Genomic DNA, 15,781 nt, shown 5'->3' with positions numbered 1-15,781 from the left:
TCTTATCAGAGACGCCCCATGGGGAAATATTTTTTCTCTTCCTGCTGAACAGTGTGCAACCGAGACCACTGAATGGTTCAAAACTGCAATCGAAGCGCATGTTCCCATGCGGAAATTCTATAGCAAGCCCCACTCTCCCCAATGGTTTACTTCGACTTGCGCAACTGCCATTGCTCAAAGGCAGCATGCATTCCGCAGGTTTAATCGACATAAGTCCAGTTCAAACAGACAGAAGTACATAGAAGCTAGCAGTAACGTTAAGAAAGAAATAGCGACAGCTAAGAGGGAATTTACGGAAACCACGAAAAAACGCATCGAAGCACAAAAACTAGGAACTCGTGACTTCTGGAAAATCTACAACAGTGTAGTAAATAATGGGCAATCAACAATTCCCCCACTAACCAACAATCACGAGGTTCTTTGCTCAGCAACCGAGAAGGCTAACATGCTTGCCAGTCGGTTTGCCTCAAACTCCACACTGGACCCTCTAAACCACCCCCTACCTCAATTTCCTATGCGGACAGACGCCACGCTAGACGACCTGAAAATCACCCCTGCTCAGGTGCATGCCATCATAAAAAACCTTGACACTTCCAAAGCATGTGGACCCGACCACATCCCAGCTGTGCTATTAAAAAAGTGCTCAGCCGAAGTAGCTCCAGTTCTCTCCAAACTCTACAACAAATGCCTTAATGAATCTTGCTTTCCGAGCTGTTGGAAAACTGCTTCTGTAGTACCAGTATTCAAGAATTCTGGCGAAAGAACTGACCCATTAAATTATCGCCCTATTAGCCTCCTCCCACTTTTTGCCAAAATATTTGAGACCTTAATTAACCATGCTCTAGTCCAGCACCTTACAGATGCTAAACTTCTGACCGACCGTCAATATGGATTTAGACAAGCCCGTTCCACGGCAGACATCCTCACTGTAATCTCTGAACGCATATACCATTCACTGGACAAAGCGGGAGAGGGAAGAGCGGTAGCTCTAGATATATCTAAGGCTTTTGACAGGGTATGGCATGAGGGTCTCCTCAGGAAGATTAGATCTTACGGTATCACTGGTAGAATACTTAACGTAATTAAATCCTTCTTAGATAAGAGAAAAATCCAGGTTGTCCTCGACGGTCGTACATCTAAACAATATAATATAAATGCGGGAGTGCCCCAAGGATCTATCCTGGGACCTCTGCTGTTCCTGATATTCATAAATGACCTCCCCGACAAGATTGCCTCTGAGATGGGGATATATGCTGATGACACCACACTCTATAGCAGGCACGACAGGAAAACAAACGAACATATATCTAAAGTAATGGCAGAAACACTAGAGGATGACCTCCAATCAGTAGTGGAATGGGGACAAAAATGGATGGTCACGTTCAATGCCACCAAGACAAAACTGGTTTCATTCAATAATTACAAGAAACCTTCTCTACCACCTATAGCAATGGCCAACGACTCTTTATCTGAGAGTACGTCTCTCAAGCTCCTTGGCCTAACGTTCACTGGAAACATGAGTTGGAACAGTTACATCGAGGGCATTGCCAGGGCCGCTGCAAGGAAGGTGGGCTCTCTCTACCGTGCTAGAAAACTTTTAACACCCGAAAGTATCCTGTACCTCTATAAGGCCACTATTCGCCCATGTATGGAGTATTGCTGTCATATTTGGGCCGGTGCATCGGCTACTAGTCTCTCGCTCCTTGACAGGGTTCAAAAGAGAGTCGCAAATCTGATAGGCCCTAAACTGGCATCAAAACTTCAGCCTCTGTCCCATCGTCGAAACGTTGCATCCCTCTGCCTGTTCTACAAGTATTATAATGGTGAATGCTCTGAAGAACTGCAAGCACTTGTGCCCCCACGACGTGAACATCCTCGACAGACCCGACAAACTGCAAAATCCCACCCCACACTGTAGAGATCCCTAGATGTAAAAGATCCTTCTACTCCAGTAGTTTCTTCCCCAGAACTGCTAGACTTTGGAATTCCATTCCGGGTCACTGCTTCCCCAACTGTACTGACATGCATAATTTCAAGTGCAATGTGAACCAACATCTTGCTGCCCTAATCCCTACATAGTACCCCAGTAGATGTTTCCCCTGATAGTAGCCCCCTACACCAAAGTGGCAATGTGCCTTGTTTGGGGTGAAAATGTAATTAAAAAAAAAACAAAAAAAAACATGCTCAACAGATTACGCACCTTTGACTGTCATTGACCGTTACCAAAACATTGTTATGTAACGCTGAAGTTTGAAATAGCATTTTTGTTGGTCTGCCACACCTCCTTGGACTTTGGGCCAAGATCACAGTGTAGCATCTGTTCCGGCAGATGCTGCACTTAAGATGATTTGTACCAGTCAATGGAGGGGAAACCCTCTATACTGGGACAATTATTATTTTTGGTAACCAGAGTGACCCCTTTTAGGGGAGCTGGTTTTTACCTCACATTAAAAACGGCCTTGTGCCTAATTTGCTCAGTGGGGGAGCAAATAAATACCATCTGTTCCGGCAGATACTGCACTTAAGATAATTTGTACCAGTCAATGGAGGGGAAACCCTCTATACTGGGACAATTATTATTTTTGGTAACCAGAGTGACCCCTTTTAGGGGAGCTGGTTTTTACCTCACATTAAAAACGGCCTTGTGCCTAATTTGCTCAGTGGGGGAGCAAATAAATACCATCACAGTGTAGCATCTGTTCCGGCAGATACTACACTTAAGATAATTTGTACCAGTCAATGGAGGGGAAACCCTCTATACTGGGACAATTATTATTTTTGGTAACCAGAGTGCCCCCTTTTTGCCTACTTTTAGGGGAGCTGGTTTTTACCTCACATTAAAAACGGCCTTGTGCCTAATTTGCTCAGTGGGGGAGCAAATAAACACCATCTGTTCCGGCAGATACTGCACTTAAGATAATTTGTACCAGTCAATGGAGGGGAAACCCTCTATACTGGGACAATTATTATTTTTGGTAACCAGAGTGCCCCCTTTTTGCCTACTTTTAGGGGAGCTGGTTTTTACCTCACATTAAAAACGGCCTTGTGCCTAATTTGCTCAGTGGGGGAGCAAATAAACACCATCACAGTGTAGCATCTGTTCCGGCAGATATAAGATCAAAGTGTAGTATCTGTTCCGGCAGATGCTGCAAGCTATGACTAGCTATGACTAGCAAAGACCAGATGTGGGGGCAACCCCACATGCTTGACCTTTAACCAGCTCCCATTTCCCACCTCTCGGGAGCTGGTCCCCTTTTCCCCTTCCCCCTCCCTTCACTCCTCACATTAAAAATCGGCCTTGTGCCTAATTTGCTCGGTGGGGGAGCAAATAAATACCATCTGTTCCGGCAGATGCTGCAAGCTATGACTAGCTATGACTAGCAAAGACCAGATGTGGGGCAACCCCACATGCCTGACCTTTAACCAGCTCCCATTTCCCACCTCTCGGTAGCTGGTCCCCTTTTTCCCTTCCCCCTCCCTTCACTCCTCACATTAAAAATTGGCCTTGTGCCTAATTTGCTCGGTGGGGGAGCAAATAAATACCATCTGTTCCGGCAGATACTGCAAGCAAAGAACAGATGTGGGGGCAACCCCACATGCCTGACCTTTAACCTTTTGTCAGTATAGATAATTACTTATCTTTCTCATAACAGTTTTCGCTCCACCTCACCTGTCGCTCAGCCGGCAGCCCCACATACCAAACATTAAGTATTAAGTCTAAATTCAAGCTCTCTTTCAAAACGTGATTCGATAAATTTATTCCGACCCCCCCCTTTTTTAATCACGTTGCGTTAAGAAAATCTTTTTTTTCTTTCTATTTTCCCAGAACTTTTCTATGTTTCGGAATTGTTTTAGACGATGATTGATACTTTGCAAAATTTGGATTACTCAGACTACTGTCGCCATCTTTCGGAATCCAGCGTCATCAGGACTCTAGTCTCAATTGGTTTCAAATGCGAATGTATGGAGTTCTTTTTTTTCATGTCTTAGGACGGGAAAGTAGGAAGGAAATGAGGAAGAGAAATGCTATGTTATTCTTACACGGTATTCGGTTCATTTATTTATGGTGATTTAGACATATAGGTCTATCTTATCCATTTTTATGATCTAAATATAACACGTGTCCCATTATTATAGGAAACTATTTATAAAAACGTCTTAACTAGTTATAAATTTTCTAAAACGTGGCTTTAGGTATGTTGATATCCAATGCCACAACCCGCTATTTAAGAATAATTTGCACCTTCATAAATATCCACATAATCCACACACACACACACACACACGCGCGAGCGCGCACGCGCGCGTCACCACTTATCAAGTCTCGGAGGCCACTCGAAGATAAGGGTTAATGAGAATAATATGGTCAGTGAAACAATAGCTCAGTGATTGTTTTTGGTTATAATTGGGTAGAATTTTACCATTTATAGGACAGAATAATAAGGGCGTTCACAATGGACTTCAAAACAACCATGTAGAAGTCAGCTGGTAAGCAGGTCAGTGGAACAGAATTCAGCTTGTGGGTAGTTCTAGGTAAGAAGCTTTATTCATGGAATTGTTGTTTATATTTAGGGACTGATAGAGAATATGGGAAATTATTGGAAGAGGCTGTAGCGTGGCTGATGTTTTTTGTGAAATTTGGCGGAAGCACTATTGAGTGAAACTCAAACGAGCACTTGTGCGTGGAAATAACTGTAGAGCAGGGACAGGCTCGCAACATCTCTTCTGAAGGAAAGAGGTTGCAGGGACGAAAAAAAGACACCGCTAACTAGGAAATCGGCCAGATTATGTCACAGAAAAATTAAACCCAGAAACAACAGACACTATGCTATATCAGAAAGCATCTTCCCACAAAATGATCTAATAAACCAGAAAACAGTTAAATCAGACAATATATATATATATATATATATATATATATATATATATATATATATATATATATATATATATGTTTTTTTTTATTTTACAACCTCAAGATATTTAGGCAGCATATGAGACATATGTCATTGAAAAGTACGGATTTTTTTTTAACTTCCTCCAATTTCCGAAACAGTTTTTTTTTTTTTTTTTTTTCAAAATTATATAAGTCGGATCCGTATGTTTGTTTAGCGAGCGCTGTCGATCGGAACATTTCCGTCATCCTCAGGCAGATTATGTTATGATATCAAAATTACGTTTCGTATATATATATATATATATATATATATATATATATATATATATATATATATATATATATATATATATATATATATATGAAAATTTTGAATCTGTTTCTGCAAATTAAAAAAAATTACAACTTTTTTACTCGACAAAAATACAAATTTTAATTTTTTTTTCTTAATCCATGGATTTTCAATAAATGGCTAATCTCATCAGATAAATAGTTTTTAGCAAAACAATATTATTATGAAGTCATAAATGTTGCTATTTAGGATATAGATCGACAGACTAAAAAGCTTGCATGGAAATTCTAAAAAAAATTAGTCGCAATTGTTTCAATTTACCGAGTTTAATTCCAAACTTTCATTTATACTATCTCGTTTGCTCTATCTCGTATATTGAGCTATTGTTTTTTATCTGGTTGTGATTGTCCATATAAATATTGATACTAATATTTATATGGACTTTGCGTTTACAGTATTACACAATCTGTAATCTGAAAGTATTTAAAAATTTCAGTTAATGTTTAGATATATAAATTTTGTTATTAATTTAATGACATTTATTTAGATTTTTTAAACCACTGTCCTTATCGTGAGTATTATTCTCACAATGTTTCGGTCGATGTAACCTCCGACATTCTTCAGGTTGGAAGTTACATCGGCTGAAACGTTGTGAAAATAACAACCAAGATGAGAATAGTAGTCTGAATAATCCAAATAACATAAAGATTCACAAGTTTGACATAAAAATGCATCTGAAGAAGGTTGGAAGTTACATCGGCTGAAACGTTGTGAAATTAACAACCAAGATGAGAATAGTAGTCTTAATAATCCAAATAACATAAAGATTCACAAATTTGACATAAAAATGCATCTGAAGAAGGTTGGAAGTTACATCGGCTGAAACGTTGTGAAAATAACAACCAAGATGAGAATAGTAGTCTGAATAATCCAAATAACATAAAGATTCACAAGTTTGACATAAAAATGCACCTGAAGAAGGTTGGAAGTTACATCGGCTGAAACGTTGTGAAAATAACAACCAAAATGAGAATAGCAGTCTGAATAATCCAAATAATACGAATTTTTAATGGAAATCGTCTGAGACAAAGCATGAAGCCACTAGATGTAACAGATCGAAATTTAAAGAAAGTAAAAAACTAACAATAAGTATTAAATGGATAGATTCTAACCCAAAAAACAAACAAAAAACTCCCCCTTTGTCAGAAACATTGCTGATGTAATGTGATGACTAGAAGGCAAGCGGGAAAGATCAATCCTTATTTCAAAATTTTTTTTAAAAAAATCAATACTTAATGGTGTTTTTAGTTTTGTAATGGGATGGGGTGTTCTTTTTTATGTTAATAATATGCAATAGGGTTTGTGTTCATGCTGGAAAATCCATAAAGAGTATTATTTTATTTTATTTTAGACCTGAAAATTGAAAATTATAAACATTTAAGCATATAATAATACAACCGGTAACATGTAGTCTAGCGCCAAGAAAAGTAGTAACGATTTAATTTTTTGTTAACGCCGGGAAGCGTGCTAGTAAATAAAATAACAAAACCAAAAATACGCAACTTCATCCATCTAATCAGTTCACTTCTTGCAAGTAAAAAAAGTTCTCGAGCTGAGATCGAAACTAAAACCTAAAAACAGTAAATCAAGTATGATAACCATTAAACCTGCATGACACGATCTTTAAAAAGTGTGTTCAGACCTACTTATTGTTAACATAAGGAATCTGTCATGTGAATCATCCACATGCGCATTCATGAAACTGTTCAAAAACAGATAAAAAATTCGATTACACCCCCATGTAACAATTTTGTAATTTTTACTCCTTAAAGGTTTTTTATATGTCTGAATACCCTCTATACCCAATTTCAAGTTTGTAAATAAAGAATTCGTTTAGTATATAGGTTGAGAAGTGTCCTCATATACATTTTCACTCATATATATATATATATATATATATATATATATATATATATATATATATATATATATATATATACTAGCATTTCAGCCCAGCGTTTCCCGGGTGTTTGGAGGTGTGTGTTGAGCAAAAAAAAAAAAAAAAAAAAAAAAAAAAAAAACCGTACCGAAAAATAGAAAAAGAACGGGGGAAAAATGACGTCTTTGCTATTACGACCATCGCCAAACCGGAGGTTACGTAGGTTTTAATTAAGGCTAGACAATCGAAAGGAGAGGATGACTTTCAAAAATATCCGCGAAAAAAGCGACCCCTCTGTAGAAAAGTGTCCAGTTGAAGTTGAATATATTAATGGTTTTAGCCAATTTTTCGATATTTGTCGTCTGAAATGTCGAACTTCAAAACGAACTGATCTTGTAAAAATCCGTCGCCTCTGTCGAAAGTTTTAGGTAAACATGCAAACATACATATATACATACATACATACATGATGATGATTGCAACGTCTTGTCAGACGAGTGCCACTCCCTCAGTCACTGAAAATCCATGACCCCGAAGATAACCTTTTCTTTTTTTTTTTTTAGTCCTGCTAGCGAATTCACACGCTCAAGCAGACATGACATTGAAGACAGTCCTTGGCATATATACATATATATACATATACACACATACATACCCATAAACATACACACATGCACACATCCATCCATCAATACATACACAATGCATATAACACATACATACAAACATACACATACACACATGAACACACATATACATATATATGCATACACATATATACTATCATATACAAATACATACACACATATACATAAATATTCACATACATATACGTAAAAATGTATGCACATATACATACATACACATAAATTTACCAACATATACCTACACATACATATATATGCGCCTATACGCATACATATATATGCATATATACATATACATACACACAAATATATATACGTATATACATACAAACACACATAAACATGTATACACAATAAATAAATAAATAAATAAATAAAAATATATACACACATACATATATACATACATATACAAATAGGTATACATACACATACATACACTAGTACATATATTAACATACATACATACATACATACATACATACACACACATAATCATATATAGAATGATGGCAGATCAATTATTACATGCTTCCAGCATTTCAGGGCTACACATATGACAATTTTTATAGACAAATGCCTGAGGAAGTATCTATACAAAGATGATGCTACAGAGTTTTAGCTTTGTACGACAGCTAAGTCTCTCTCTCTCTCTCGGTTCAAAATGTTGAGATCCAGTAACAAGCATGAGCAAGATAGCCAGCAACAAATCAAACTGCAGACCAGCTTAATGCGGGTACTGGTCTCCCGCTTTATGTATTTTTTTGTACAACATACATACATACATACATACATACATACATACATACATACATACACTTTAAATTGGTAACTCAAATTTTCGACCCAAACTGATTGAAAAGTTTGCCCTATCTCTGAATACCCTTTATGTAAAATTTCAAATGTTTAGACCAGAAATTTTCTGAGTAATTTGGTAGAAACTGCAAAGGTCAAATTTTAAAAACTTTGACACCTATTATGACCCTTTAACATTTATTGTTTTGGGCTCAAATCAAATTATTAAGTTAGATCCATGTCCAAGGAACCTATATCTAAAATTTCAGTTGTTTATACCCGAAATTAGCGGAGGAGTTTGGTAGAGTTCTCAAAAGTCAAATCGTTAAAATTTGACCCCTTACAGCCAAATTTCTGGCCAAAAACGGATTAAAAAGATTTTCCCAAATGTCAGTACCCTGTATATCAAATTTCGAGTCTGTAGACTGAAAATTGACAAAGTTATTGTGTAGAGAAATATATACAGATAGACCCACAGACACACTGGCAGACACTTTCACTAGCATTTCAGCCCGGCGTTGCCCGGTTGTTTGGAGGTGTATGTTGAGAAAAAAAACCCCAAAAAACATAAAAGAAACGGTCAATTTTTTAAACTTTGATCCCTATTATGACCCCTTAACATTTATTGTTTGGGGCTCCAATAAAGTTATTAAGTTAGAGCCATGTCCAAGGAATCTATATCTAAAATTTCAAGTGTTTAGACCCAAAATTGGCGGAAGAGCTTGGTAGAGTTCTCAAAGGTCAAATCTTTGAACTTTGACCCCTTAACAGCCAAATTTCTGGTCGAAAACGGATTAAAAAGATTTTCCCAAATCTCCGTACCCTGTATATCAAATTTAGAGTCTGTAGACTGAAAATTACCAAAGTTATTGCGTAGAGAAATGTGCACACACACACACACACACACGTTCACTTTTATAGATATATAGATTTGTGTTGGGACGATTAATCGAAATTCAGAATCAGAAAAATCGGGACTTTTGGGGTGTCGGATCGGTATCGGAATTGGAAAAATTTGAGGTTATTTTCCAATGCAAAAAACGATTCCGTTAATAATCTTTTTATTTAATTTTGTTTAAAACAAAATCTCCCACTGCTTCTAGTAATAATTAAAAAAAAAACAAAACAAATATATGCATTGATTTTTAAACAACCAGTAAAACTTAAATCTATACATCTCCACCTCCCACAAGTCTGTTTTACGTTTGAGAAAATATCTGCACATTTAACCTGTGTTTTTACGATAGTCAGGGGAAAAATAACAACCTTTTTAGTTAAATATTTAGAGATTTATAAAGAATCGAAATCGGCAATTGTATCGGTATCGTGAATTTAGTACGGAATCGGCACTTGTACCGCAATCGTCGCATCAATAATATATATATATATATATATATATATATATATATATATATATATATATATATATGTATATATATATATATATATATATATATATATATATATATATATATATATATATATTATCTTATGGTGGGAATTAGACCTGGAGTCGAAAGAGCCAACTTTATTTTTATGTATTAATATTTTAAAGGAACAGTGCTCATAATACTGTAGATATATAATAAGCACATTAGGTATATTTATTGTAGAGCTATATTAATATCGGGTGTAAAAATTAATAATTGTAAATTATGAATCAGTTTCAAAACGATGGACAAACAAAATCAATTGAGTGTACGATCGTTTCGGAAACGATATTTATTTCATTAAAATTGAAAATAACCATTGACAATAATTGACAAAGATTGTGTTTTTGAATATAGTCTCCTAATCAGCAAAAAGAGGGGTGGGCGGGGAGTTTAAGACACCAAAATAAAACTAGCATTTTTATAGTAAGGTGGATGGACCTTATTGAGTTGTATTAGAAAATTTGAAGTTCGTCGGTACATTAGTGGGCGTGTATTCTGGCCACAAATGGTTGAAATACACTCAATTTGATTTTGTTTGTTCATCCTTTTGAAAATGATTTATAATTTACAATTGTTGATCTTTATACTCAATATATATATATATATATATATATATATATATATATATGTGTGTGTGTGTGTGTGTGTGTGTGTGTGTGTGTGTGTCTGGCATAAATACTACACTAGGTATTACTGGTTGGAAGAGGAGGATTAGCAATTTGTATAATTCGAACTACTGTTCTCATCTTCGTTGTAATACTCACAACGTTTTGTTCGGTGTAACCCCCGTGCATCTACTACAACCTTCAATCTAAACGTCGACACATTTTTTTACCAGCTAAAGACCAAATCGAATTCATTCCAGAAGTCAAAATCCGATATATATCGTCTCAAGTCTCTAGACCAAAACTGATAGAGTAGTTTGGTTGAGACTATTCCTCACACAGACAGGCAGGCAGAAAGGTAAGGTCATATATATATATATATATATATATATATATATATATATATATATATATATATATATATTGAGTATATATATATATTGAGTATATATATATATATATATATATTGAGTATATATATATATATTGAGTATATATATATACTCAATATATATATTGAGTATATATATATATATATATATATTGAGTATATATATATATATATATATAAATATCCTAACTTTGTTGATCTTTATACTCAATATATATATATATATATATATATATATATATATATATATATATATATATGTGTGTGTGTGTGTGTGTGTGTGTGTGTGTGTGTGTGTGTTTCTGAGGAATAAACAGCTAAATAAATTTAGTGAAATGCAAAAATAAATAAATGAATAAAAGCAAAAAAAAAAAATAAATAAATAAAAATAAAAAGACTCGAAATGCGACATTTTACAGTCTCGACTGTGCGTGTACTGTGGTTTCTTGGGTTTGGTTGCTACGACAACCTATCGGATATTTCTTTTCAAGTTTGATTTGATCATTGTTCGTCTTTTTTCCGGTACAACGGAACTTACGAAGAAGACAGATGAGCGATATTCATTACAAAAAAAAAGAGAACAATGACAACATTTTAAAATTAAACAAAAAGAAAGAAAGGCACAAAGAGAGTAAAGGAATGAACGAACGAAAGAAAGAAAATAGTGTGAAAAAATTAAAAAAAGGAGAAAAATCAAAGATGTAAGGACAGTAAAATAAAATAGAATAATGAATATGAAAAGAATGGCTTAACAGGAAAAAAGAAGATAAAATTTCGAATAAAAGAGAGAAAGGGAGACAAATGAAAAATGAAGGAATTAAAATAAAAGAAGGACAAAACGGTTAGAATAAAAGAAAGAAAGAAAGAATAAAAAAGAAAGCGTAAAAGAAGTTAGAAAGAAAGAAAGCATAAAAATGAAAGAAAATAAAGAAAAAAAAAGCCTGGATGAAACAAAGAAAGAAATTGCTTACAATGAAACAAAGAAAGAAAATGCCAGAATAAAAAGAAAGAAAAAAGAAAGAAACATTTTAGGAAGTAAGAAAGAAAGAAAATACAACAAAACTAAAGTAAAATTTAAAAGAGTAAGTGAAAGAAAGTAATTAAGACAGAAAACATTGAAAGACACGAAAGAAAATGAAAGATACGGAAAATAAAAAAGACACAAAATATAGGAGATTAGTAAGTAAAGTAGATAAAATAAAACAAGAAAAATAAGGAACGAGAGAAATAAAGTAAGAAAAAAGAAGAAAAGAAAGTGAAGAAAAGGGAAAGGAATAAATACCGGAAAGAATAAAGGTTAGAAATAAAGTTAAAAACGAACTAAGTAGAACGAAACGAGGAAGGAAAAAACCCTAAAGGAATAACAAAGAAATTGAAAGAGAAAGAGAAAATAAAGAAAAAGTGAATGAAAAAAAGAGGAGAAAATAAGAGAAAGAAAATGGAAAGGAAACTTGCATGAGAATGAAATAAAGTAAAAAACGAAAGGAAAGAGTGTAAGAAAGAAAAAAAATAAATGGAAACAGAGGAGAAAGAAAAAGAAAAGAAGGGAATAGTAAAAGAACGATGAAAGATGAATAAAGAAAGAAACGAAACGAAGGAAGAAAGTACATTATGTGAAAAAAAAAAACACAAAGAAAAGAAAAGAAATATTAAAATGGTAAAAATAAAATGGCCACATAAATTCATTAAGAAATGTTAAATTAAATTATTTTTTATTAAATAAGGAAATCCAAGAAAGGTGCGAAAGATATCGCACAGAAAATAAATTAAAAACATCTAAGTGCTATTGACAGAACAAAAAACAAAACAGCAAAAAAACAAAAACAATAGTAGATTTCTCAAGACGTGTCTCTTCGAAATATACGTTTATTTTTCAATGAAAATATTATTTTCAATTATAGCATAAGAAAACATAAAAAGAAAATGTATTTAAATTTTAACAGACTGAAAAAAAAAAACTGTTTAAACTTTAAGTGTAAGATGATGTCGTAAATGGAATCTCGATACGTGGCATAATAACGATAATGCTATTTTCAATTAAAGCCAACAAACAAGTTGAAAATGCTATTTAAAATTCAATTTCAAGCATAAGCGTGGCACAATAGCGATAATGATATTTTCAAAATTATATGTGACAGAAACACGAATATACTATCCAAAATAAACGCGGCACAGAAAAATGAAAGTGTTATCCATTGTCAGACAGGGGAAAATATTAAATACAATTAAATTCTTGATGAGGTGGAGAAATGTATCTGTGATTTGATTGGTTTTACCCTTTCTTCTTCTCTGCGACCCCTCTTTCATAGACGTAATGTTGTTAGTCGCAGCTTTTTTTTTTTTTATAAAGACTACTATGGTATGTGTTCCTAAAAATTGTCTTATCTATTTCCTTCTTCTTTTGTTCCATCTCGTTTGTTTCTTTGGTCTAGTGGTCTTCTTCAATTCGTTGTTTTAATACCTCATTGTTATATAGCTTCCTATTCCAGTAGTTTCTTTCCAAGAACTGCAAGCTTGTGGATCTCTGTTTCTGCTGACTGTTTTCCTCCTAACTTGGTCTTTTCAAGATTTAGCCCAAGCGGGCATCCTCTGTCTTTGTAATAATCGTTCATTTTTGTTAGTTTCTTACATCAGGTAGCTTCACGCCTTTTCTGGAGAGACTGACATAAAATAAAGTCATGACAAACTGACGAACATGTTAATCAAAATTAAAATTTGACAGCCTAATGAAACTACCTTTTTATGCTATAATCACTTGAAGTTTCAGACATGAGCACGGCATATCAATAAATATTATGTGTTAAATGAAACCGTGACAGTAAACTGAAAATTTCTAAATTATGCGTGACACACCAATTGACGGGTAAACCCACTTACAGAAAAACTTGTACGTATCTAAAGTAACAGATGCGTTAATTCAATACGTTCTTAAGATGCGTCCATTCAATTTACGGAGAGGCTATTTCAAACTGAGAAGTGTTGGGTCGACCGTCTAATGGCGAGAGACTCGCTTAGAAATGGAGGACGCAAATTATTATTTCGAGAACAATGTGTAGGACATGCTTTAATAGTACATCTAATTTTTTTCTGTTTTCGATCGGTGATGAAGAAATCTCTATAGACGTAAACAATTTTGGTACTTTTTTTACACAGGAATCACCACTTATCAAGGCTTGGAGACCACTCGAAGATAAGGGTCAATGGGTATACATTAGTCAATGTGATTATAGCGTAGTAAACATATGTAGTGGAAAGAGGTGTCTGGTTACTTTTAATGCATCTAAAACTAATCTTTACATCATCAACGCTCTGATGCCCATCTGGCACCAATTGAAATGAATGGCTCTCGTCTTGGGTAGGCTGCATGTTTTGACAAGCTTCTGGGCATTTTTGATCTTTTGGCAAGGAACAAAGTGTAGTACCTGGGCTAATACAGCACCTCATCTTGTCGGTTCTTGATCAGTTAAGATGAAATCCTTTTAGACTGAAGTAATTTTTAAATTCATATTCCAATCCAGGGTGCTCCGTTTTGAAGAGCTAGATTTTCCTCGCATACAAACGACTTATTACCTGCTATGATATGGAGCCGAATAAATAGGCGTTTTACATTGTTTTAGATTCGTCTTTCGTGGTTTGTAAGGCGTAAGTTCGAGCTTCTTGATTTCATATACGTTCACTAATATTTATAAAAGGTTTTATCCGTCGGTTAATCGAGCGATTAATTGATCTGTCACTTTTCAGCTTGAAGAACTTTCTTTGCAACTTACGAGAATCCTTCCAAAAGTCCGGCCTCCTATTTTTAACACAAAAACCAAAATATCAATGAGATACGAAGATGGGAGTAATACAATTCAAGCGAGCGACTTGTTGTGGCCAAGAATTTATTTTTTATTGAATAGTTACCACCATTCTTGATGAACTTTTGTCAGCCTCTTTTGATGCCTCGGTCGTAAAAGTTCGGAGCATGGTTTGTCCCTCACATCTCTTTGAAACTGACAGACGCATATATATTTGCTGAAATAAACTGCATCGTAGTCGTAAATGTTCAACAGGCGCCGATGAATGTTGATCGGTTCAATATCGTCAGCGTGGAGCAATTCAATGGTGCATCTCTGCTTCTGGCGCACGTCCATGACTGGGATTGCTTTCTTATAGTCTCACGCTGTCAATATCTTCAACATAGAGATGAAACTTTCAAGTTCATTCATTACAACAACGCATTCCAGATTTTAAGGGCCCGATCCAACTTCCTCTTTTTCCTCAGCTCCTTTCTCGATATTGTCTATTTCGTTCGTTCTTTCTTTTTTCTTCTTTGTTATTACTTGTTTACATGAAAAACGTTTTATAAAAGAACCGGTTAAAATTTGGTTTCATAAGAAAAAAGACATGGTTTAAAGATGCTGCTTTTTTAAGGAGTTGCAACAGATACAGGTATTCACATATGTAACCAGTAATTTAATTTATAAAACTCACTATGTCTGTGTCTGTTTGTCTCTGTCTTTTCAAAATGCATCTCTCCCGAGACGTAAGGTCGCAGTACGGCTTGAGGTAGATAAAATGATTGCATATTTTGTGGGCCGTTCTTTTCTGGGTTTTTAGCTGGTAAAAATAGCTGCTAAGGAGTCAAAATTAAAAAAAAAATAGAACTTAGCAGGCTTGTCAACATAAAGTGCTCTTGTATGTATGCGCAAATACGCACACGTCATAGTCGGTTCATTTTAAACATTTTTAAATTTCTTTGGTGATAGCTCAGACAGTAATTACTAAGGCTGGAGAGCTATA

General features: G+C 34.7%; 1 protein-coding gene across 1 annotated transcript in view; it reads left to right on the top strand.

Annotated features, from left to right (window-relative positions):
• LOC145268257 (neuroendocrine convertase 2-like) overlaps positions 1-15,781 on the top strand; it is a 328,833-nt gene that overhangs the window by 287,849 nt on the left and 25,203 nt on the right. The window lies entirely within an intron of this gene.

Source organism: Euprymna scolopes, chromosome 43 (genome assembly GCF_053919585.1).
Source record: "Euprymna scolopes isolate OS-2025 chromosome 43, ASM5391958v1, whole genome shotgun sequence".
NCBI lineage: Eukaryota > Metazoa > Mollusca > Cephalopoda > Sepiida > Sepiolidae > Euprymna > Euprymna scolopes.
The sequence above is the reverse complement of the archived record's forward strand: the minus strand, read 5'-3'. Positions and strand labels throughout refer to the sequence as shown.